Here is a 9,506-nt window from a genome sequence, read left to right as displayed (position 1 = left end):
TAGCCAAAATGCCTAATATTAGGGAGAGGGAACTCTGAATCTACCTCAAGTATACAGACAGGATCTCAAAAGGAGGGATAAGCTTGAAGAGGCTGAGGAGAGGGGCAATCCTTTAGGAAGAAGAGCAGTCTCAACAACCTGGAGCTCCGAGATCTCTCACACTCAGATCTACCAACCAGGCAGCATACACCAGCTGCTATGAGACCTTCAACATAAATATACAGCAGAGGACTGCCAGGTCTGGACTCAGTAAGAAAAGATGTACATAGCCCTCAAGTGACTTGGGGCCCCAGCAATTGGAGGTGAGGGGTGGGGAGGACATCCTCTTGGAGAGTGGGAAAGGAGCTATGTGATGTGGAATGGTTAGGTGTGGACAAGGAAGGGAATAAAGTCTGGAATGTAAAAAGAGATTAAATAAAAAAAACAAAGATTTTTGATGGAAACAATTTCCATTTTTATCATTTTGAAAAATCTCTTTTATAGATACAAAATTACAGACTTGAAAAATCATATGGTAGAACACATCAGATTATTTTTCTCAAGTATACATCACACATTCTGGCAAAATTATACAGAGTTTTCTTAAATATCACAATATTAGCACCTACGAATTTTATCTAGTACACTGGGAACTCATGTTAATATACTATTGTGTAGTCAATAAGAGGCCAGTAGAACTATTTTATGAAAACTGTTATAAATAAATGAAAGGGTAAGTGAATATCTCTAAATCACTTGTACTCTTTTTTGAAGGAAGTCACTATTATCATCCTAAATTATTGTAATTTATACAGTTTTCATAAATAACCCAAAGAAGGCATTTCAATTTGTAAAATTAATAAAAGAAAATTAGTATTTTGCTAATCTTTTACAAATTAGATTTTATGAAGAGATAGCATAAGAATCTTTGATATGTTTTATTCTCAGATGTTTATTACAATACCTGTATATCATCCGACTTATTAAGATACACAAATCTGATCTTTCTTTGGAAGGGGATATTTTTTATTTGCATTTCAAACGCTATTCTTTTTCCCAGTTTCCCGTCCATAAGCCTATCGCATTGCCCTCCCACTTCTTCTATAAGGGTGTTCCCCCTTCCCAACAACCCCCTTCCCCGACTCCCTGCCCTGACATTCCCCAACACTGGGGAGGTCCAACCTTGGCAAGACCAAGGGCTTCTCTTCCCATTGGTTCCCAATAAGTCCATCCTCTGCTACATATGCAACTGGAGCCATGGGTAGTGTCTTTGGGTAGTGTTTTAGTCTCCAGGAGCTCTGATTGATTGGTATTATTGTTCTTATGGGGTTGCAGACCCCTTCAGCTCCTTCAATCCTTTAACTCCTCCAATAGGGACACTCTTCTCAGTTCAATGGTTGGCTGCTAACATTTGCTTCTGTATTTGTCATGCTCTGGCAGAGCTTGTCAGAAGATGTCTAGATTTCTTGTCTCAAGATTACCAGCATTTACTGTGAGGTTTTCAATAAGCTATTTTTTCTCTTTGATTGCAAATGAGACCCTCCCATGAATATTTATCTATCCTGGGGATCTTGTTTAATTTAACATGTTCTATTCTATGGCTCTTGGACACAGAAAAAACGTATGGGTGGACACTAACACCTGTGAACCTTCTCTATCATTTCTCAACCTCCCTTTCTTCTGCCATTGCTTCTTAGGATAGAGTCTCATGTAACTCCAGGGTGGTACCAAACTCACAATGTAGCTGAGGGTAACTTTGAACTTCTGATTTTCTGCCTTGGTATTGTTCTGTTGGGGTTGAAAGATCCTTCAGCTCCTTCAATCCTTTCTCTAACTCCTCAAAGGGGACCCTGTTCTCAGTTCAATGGTTTGCTTCTAGCATTCGCCTCTGTATATGTCATGCTTTGCCTGAGCCTCTCAGGAGACAGCTATATCAGGCTCTTGTCAGCATTCACTTCTTGGCTTCATCAACATTGTATAATTTTGGTGGCTGTATATGTATGGGTGGGATCCCCAGATGGGACAGCCTCTGACTGAAGCCATTCTTTCAGTCTCTGCTTGAGACTTTGTCTCCATATCCCTTCCTATGAATTGTGGTCCTCACGGCTGGAGATTTTCTACAGATAGCTCTGGTTTGGCTATGTTGGGTCCAAGAGAAAGTAGAACTCCGTTTTAGGCCTGGCTTAGCCCGCAGGAGACGAACTAGACAGTGAGAGGAGTAGGAGATCTTCTGGCAGCGATTTTGGGAGCAGATCTCTTCCCCAAGCGGTTACAAGTGTTCCAGCTCTTATGACAAAAGCTCTCAGATGACAGAGTGATTCTTGCGCAACTTTAATTATGAACACAAACCTTAAATACATTTTTGGGTGGGGCACCTCATCTACATATTCTGGGGCGTGGTTCTGTCTCTATGACTGATCTGTCTTGAGCCTATGTAACTTGTGGTCACATCCTCACCTGTGGAGGAGGGGCTTGGGGCATTGATCTATGTAACTTGATCTGTCTCAAATTTCTCTACATGGGTTTGTCAGGGGCGGCAGTCAATTAGACCCTGATCTGGGAGGCTGGGATTGCTCCTGCTGTTCCTATTAGGGTTTCCAAGGATTTGACCTGTCTGGACCAGGAATCAGGGTAACTTTCACAACTTGTTGCCTCACAATGAATATTTTAGTCCCCCTTTGAAGAAAGACTAAGCATCCACACTCTGGATGTCCTTCTCCTTGAGCTTCATGTGGTCTGTGGATTGTATGGTGGGTAATTCAAGACAAATCTGATCTTAAATTATTATTTTCAGCAGTATAAAGAAACACAGGCTTTTTATTCTCTTCCAAATTGTAAGTAAGAAGATCTCTCTGTGTATGTATGCTTATGTGTATGTGTGTGTGTGTTTTGGTGTTAATGCTCAGGTTTTATGAATGAATGTTATATATGTATGTGTATACGAAGTATATAATTAAATACCATAAATATATACAGATATAGTTTAATGAGGCATTATATGTTTACACATGCATTTATATAATTATAAACAAAACATATATCACAAACTATAGCATATATTTGGCTATTTATTTTATGTTATACTATTAGGTTATATTAAGTCATGTGTATCTAATTTAAAAAGACTAGCAAACACATATATTGATAGCTTCATGTTTCTAATTATCACAACATCAGTGTTTACTTAGTGTCTAAAATGTCATTTGCAGTTATATCATATTTATTACTTGCATGGTTATTACCATGCCTCTAGTGTAGTTTATGCCTTATTAGGAAACATAATTCACAATCTAGAGTAATCAATTTCAGGGAACAGATAAACACTTAAAATGTTCTCCCATAAAGGAGTCATCAGGTATGAGTTTCATATTAAGGTTCTTATTGTTGAATATGTTAAAAATCATGATTACGTTCCCATTTGACATAATCAGGTGGCAGTGGTCACAGATGCTTGTCTTCTTTCATTTACAATTTTTTCATAGGGAATTTTTTCATTTCAGCAAAGACTGAATGCAACCCATTTTCAAAACTCCAAACTGTATTTCACAGGACTTTATTTTAACTTTTCACACAATGTATCTTGGCTGGTGTCCCCTTCTCTAAGTTCCCCTATAACCTTCCTAGCACCACTTTCTTCAGCTTTATACTCCGTTTCTCTCTGTCTCTTTCTCTGTCTCTGTCTCTGTCTCTGTCTCTGTCTCTGTCTCTCTCTCTCTCTCTGGGGTTCATAATAATATGCAATGACTCTGTTTAGTGCCATCTGTAGGCACACAGGTATATTATTTACTGTAGCCTGATTTTTCCTTTCTCCTTTTATGTCACTGAACAAATGATTCCTTAATTCACTACAAACATCTGTCTTATAAAACAGCATTTTAAAACTCCTGGGAAAGGAAAAGGATTCTTCAGTTCCTCAACTTCCCATACTGAGATTTTTTTGTTGTCTTTGCTCTGTACAAGTTATATTCATTGTCAGCCACTGTGAGTTCATTTTGCCTCTGTACTCTCATATGCGGAAAAAACAGTTTCATTATATATACTCACTGCCTCTGCTCTTAAACTTGTTCCATGCCTTCTTCAAGAATAATTCCCGTACTTTGTAGAGTACATTATGATTCATTGCTTATTTATATATTTATTATTTTATTTTATTATTTATTTGTGTGAACCACTTGCATACAGGGAGCTGTAGAAGTCAGAAGAGGCACTGAGTCCTCTGGAGCTGAAGAAGCACACAGTTGTGGGCTGATATGTAGATGTTGGGAAATGATCTTACTTCATCTGCAAGAGTACCAAAAGCTCTTACTCATTGAGTCTTCTTTCAATTTCGATTTCATGCTCTTATTCTCTGCCCACGAAGTGCCTGTGGCTCTCTTTATTGATTGCTATCTACTGGGGGGAAATATTCGTCAATAATGTAGAAAAATGTCTTAATCTGTGGGTACAACCAAAAGTTATTAGAGGCAATATTACAAGTCTATCCACTTAACAGAATATACAAGCATTTCTCTTAGAGACTATAATGTAGCCATTCTCAATTTTCAGATGAGTTAACTGTGTCAGCCATGGTTTTCTTGTAATGGAGTAGCCTTTACATCTAATTGTAATGTGGTTTGTTATTCCCATATGATTCATGTGACTCTTATACTGGTGGGCATATCATGCAGGACAGTTTTCATTTTAGCTTGTGAATTTTATAGCTGGATAAGATCGCTGATAATCTTTCTCACTGGTATGATGCACAAAGAATTCTAACACTACATATATGCAACCCAGTAGGTATGACGCCTTTAGGTTGGTACCAGCTTGATTACCTAATACTTTATTGCTCACATATGAAGTATCTTTGGCAGTGGTTTTATTGTATTATTATTATATTTGGAGCATTACAATTAAATGACATTATTTCTATTTTTTATGGTTTCTCACTCCTTCCAAATGCTTCCTTAATATCCTTGCCCTCTTTTAAGGTCCTAGACACTTTTAAATTAACTGTTGTTTTATTCATATACATACATGTATTTATGTGTGTGCATATAAAATATGTATATGAATATGCATATATTATATGCATATCTATTCATGAACATAACTTTATCATATATTAAATGGTATTACATGTATGATATTATTTTTAGGGCTGACCATTTGCTACTGGATAACCAATTACTGAGATCATCATTGGTTAAGATTATTTCTTCACCTTGCACCATTCTTTACTTGCATATAGTTTATTGTGTAGGGTTGACTCCTAATCTTCTTTCCAATCGTTCATTTGACATGTCTATTGTTACTGTTGTTCTGAGACATTAATAGCCAATCAGGTTTGTGGTAACTTATGGGTCATTTATCTTGGGAAAGAAACTGCAACAAGCACTTTACTAAACAGCAAATTCTAACTAAATTCTCAATATTTGTCTTTATATCCACAGATAAGTATAGTTTGCACTCATCGTGAAAATATTCTCTTTGCATCAGATGGAGACCACTACATAAAACCAAGCTAATTAAGATGTAGAGTTGTATCACTCTCTTAAAGCAGAAGCATCTACAATGCCCAAACCCCATGACCTAAGGTTCAGGTAACATTCAAAAGGAGGGGTGAATGATAATAAAACTAAAAGATCATGGGATTTTCTGAAAGATTGTTTCCTCATAATGTCAGAATTAAGAGAATTTAAACATCAGCTCCTGGAGAATAATCAAGAATAACTATATTTAACTTTGGGATCTGTATGGGAGAATGTACTAGTGATTACAAAAGAAGTACCATTACTAGCACTGACTATATTTTACCTTATTTTGTATCATGTTATGTGGGGGAGATACATCATCTCTATATTATAGAGAAAATCTATAAAAATGTCATTATATACATATATAGGAGTAGGTTTTATGATACTTTCCAAAGTCTTTGGTTTTAGTTATCCTTCCCCAATCACAGCCCTTGAACCATTCAATTCCTTCTCATTCAATTTTTCTTTTGTCTTCTGTGTGTTCTAGTTTAGTAACTTGATTAGGTATCAAATATTCCTCATTGAACAAATGAAGTGTGCCAATGTAGTGTGTCAATACCCATTTAGTGCTTCAGTATCATTACAATAAAATTGAAGCAATTAGATATATTTTTAAAAGCTTTAAGTATAGAGGACACCATGATGTCAGGATGTGAATGTTACTGTAAATATATATATATATATATATATATATATATATGTAAAGATGTATATATATATATTATGTGTGTATGTGTGTGTGTATGTGTGTGTGTGTGTGTGTGTGCGTGTGTGTGTGATGAAAAGAAAGAAAGTATAGTGATGACAAGTACACAGTGTGATAAGAAGAGCATAACAGAATTTCTCAGTTTTCAGAATGTTTTTGTTTTGATCTGGGAGGAAGAAAGTTTATCATCTTTGTACTCCAGCAAGGTAGATAGGCAGGAAAAATGACTATGTCATATATAACCAGTCCATATTTTATTGTGTCATAGTGATTAGATTAAAACACTTTAAAATATTCTTAAACAATAATGTCTTCTGTCCTCATTGTGCAATCTATAAAGACCTTTTCAATTAGCTATTTATTCTGCCTTGTAGTCATTGATGTTGCTTATTTCCCTGTTTTAGATTATTCAGATATCAGGCATCTATGTATACATGTGAAGGAGCCAAGCATTCAGATTTATAGATTTCATAGATAATCCTACTCACATTTTTGACCATAGCACTGCTTTTGTCAAACTGGTAGGTCAGGGTATTTTCCAAAAATCTATTGGAACAGAAATTGATTGGAAGGAAGTAGGATTGTTGCTGAAATCAACCTCATCTTTTCACTTTCCTTTTCATTTTCCTTTCCTTTTTCCTCTTCTTCCTCTTTCTCCTCCTCTTCTTCCTCATTCTCCTCCTCCTCCTCCTCTTCTTCTTTTCAAATGTTTAAAAGCCAATTAATTTATGTAGCAGTGAATAAACTTGTTGGGGCACCAGTGGAAGGGGAAGCCCTTGGTCCTGCCAAGGTTGGATCCCCCCAGTGTAGGGGATTGTTGGGCGGGCAGTAATGGAGATGGATGGGGAGGAGGAAACCCATATGGAAGGGGAGAGAGGGGTTAGGGGGCTAATGGACAAGAAACTGGGAAGTGTAAACAAGAAATACCCAATTTTAATAAAAATGGAAGAAAAAAGGAAATGTAAATAAAAATATCCAATAATAAAAGATAAAAACTTTTAATTCATAAAAAAAGCCAATGAACTTTCCCAATGGGAAATTGAATATGCTATGCCAGTGGGAGCAAGGAAGACAGTCATTCTTCCATAGTCATTCGGGGCTTAGGTCACAAGGATTCAGGAGAAAACAGGAACCTAATGTTATTATTCTCTCTCTAATCATGGCTAGGATGAGCTGCTTATGCTCATGCTTTGGCTTTCCTGAAATACAGATTGATATCTGGAAAGTATTTTCTTCTCCAGATTGCTTTTTGTTGGCATAATTTATATTAGCCACAGAAATGGCAAGAGATCTGGGGGGATAGATCCTACTTGGTAATGGATAAGTATGAACTGTGCAATTCACTAGTGCCACCACAGCTCATCCTTTAAGACTTTCTAATTCCTATTTTCTTCCACTTTAATAATTGATATGTTGGTTTTATTAGTTAATTTGTTTTTTTAACCATGATAATCATAGCCAGTAGGTGAATAACTGAATTCCTAAATTTTTTCCCAGATTTGTGTTTAGTGTTTATTAAGAACTTTTTTTTTTTGGCTGGGCTAGGTGTATGGTTTTGAAACATAAACAAACAAACAAACAAACAAAAACCTTCTGATTCACACTGAATATTTACAATCAACAATTCATATCTACATTAGGATTCTAATTAGGTTTTGAGGAGCTTAAGTTGGACACACCATCTTAGTACACATGCCAAACTGGATGGGGAAATACAGAGAGGCCTCAAACCTACATTTCAAAAATGGAACACAAGAAACCTTCCAATGGGAGAGTTGATCTTCTCTATGGAAGAGCACATCACTGTTTGTCCAGTGCTAAACATTAAGCTTGTGGAAGCACGTAGGCTGTAAGAGTACAGGAGCTGAGCAGGATGTAATTGTTACTGCATTCAATAACTTAAAAAAATGATAAAATGCATTTGAGGGATACCTGTTGAGGGACAGCAGTTGGGTAACTCAGTAGGACTTTGAGGAAAAGAGAGGGGGAAGTATTTTAATTATAATCATAAATTAGAAGGAGAGAGAAAGAGAGAGAGAGAGAGAGAGAGAGAGAGAGAGAGAGAGAGAGAGTGAGAGAGAGAGATGTTTTTTTTGTTTGTTTTGGATGTCATGAAAATGGTACACAGTGAAATCAAATGGGAACAGTGGTCATGTGATCTTTCTGTCTTCGACAGGTTTAAATATAAAAGCTGATGCACATTCATTCTTTTAGAAAATATAGTCATGGAATTTACTAAATGTAAGTTATTTTTATACTTTATTCACTATACAAAACTCTTTTCCAATGATTTGGTAATTTGTCTACTCATGCCAACTATAAAATCAGCACCTGGATTCTGTCATTTGGACTTCTAATTGTTTTGTTGTGATTTTTCTCATTTGTCTTTATTAATGTGTCTATGTAAACAGAAGCTAAAGTAAACTTGGTAACTATTAACTTCTAGATCATTTCCCAATGTGCCATCTTCTACATTATTATTTTCCTTAATTCATTGTAGCTAAGTCATTATCTAGTTAAATTTTGACTAGGTATTATTCATTTCGGAAATTTTTGCTTTATTGTGCAAAGGAAGCATTTTCTCACCTTTGGCACTTTACAATAAACTCATTTTGATGTAAATTGATTGCAGTGGGATTATGTTAGAGTCATTAAAATATTGCTGTATTGACATTCACTAATGTTTTTAATTAGCATTTTCAAATTCTAATGTTTGGCATCAAGTATAAACAGATATGATTTATTATGCATCTATAACATTTTGTTTGGTTTTGTTTGTATATCCGTTGAGTATATCAAATAATTTTTATATGCTGTGTGCTAGAATCAAACCATCAATTCTCATAACAATTTCTGATGATGCTGTTACCTTCATAATGAAGTTATTGTGGAAACTGTGAGCTTCTGAAAACAGATTCAGTTGACAGTCATGATTTGATTTTGTTACATTCAGATAATTACTGTCTTTTCTGTTACAAACTTAAAGACATAATAAGCATGATTATTATGTATCATTTTTTTTCAGAAAATAGACACTTTCTTTGTGGACTGAAAACCTTTTCACCAATTGACTTTGTTTGGTATACTATTGCTAGGATGAATTACCAAGGCAAAAAAAATGTAAGTTGAGGAGAAAATTATTTATTTGGCTTAGGCCCATATCTATGGTCTGTTATTAAATAGTGTTAGGACAGGAACTAAAACATGTCAGGGACCTGAATGCAGGAGCTGATGCAGAGAGCATGGATAGTGCTGTTTACTGACTCATTCTACATGGGTTGCCCTTCCTGCTTTCTTATAAAAGC

General features: G+C 35.8%; 1 long non-coding RNA gene across 2 annotated transcripts; it reads left to right on the top strand.

Moving 5' to 3' along the window:
- Positions 1 to 2,442: 2,442 nt before the first annotated feature.
- LOC134485855 (uncharacterized) lies at positions 2,443 to 9,256 on the top strand. 2 transcript variants are annotated; one of them, XR_010064133.1, is made up of 3 exons: positions 2,443 to 2,610; positions 5,412 to 5,561; positions 8,378 to 9,256. It is a non-coding gene; the product is annotated as an uncharacterized LOC134485855 (long non-coding RNA). The 2 variants fall into 2 exon arrangements; XR_010064132.1 differs by having other exon boundaries at positions 5,412 to 9,256.
- Positions 9,257 to 9,506: the final 250 nt, after the last annotated feature.

Source organism: Rattus norvegicus, chromosome 2 (genome assembly GCF_036323735.1).
Source record: "Rattus norvegicus strain BN/NHsdMcwi chromosome 2, GRCr8, whole genome shotgun sequence".
Taxonomy (NCBI): domain Eukaryota; kingdom Metazoa; phylum Chordata; class Mammalia; order Rodentia; family Muridae; genus Rattus; species Rattus norvegicus.
Note: the sequence above shows the minus strand (reverse complement) of the source record. Positions and strands in the feature narration are given on the sequence as shown.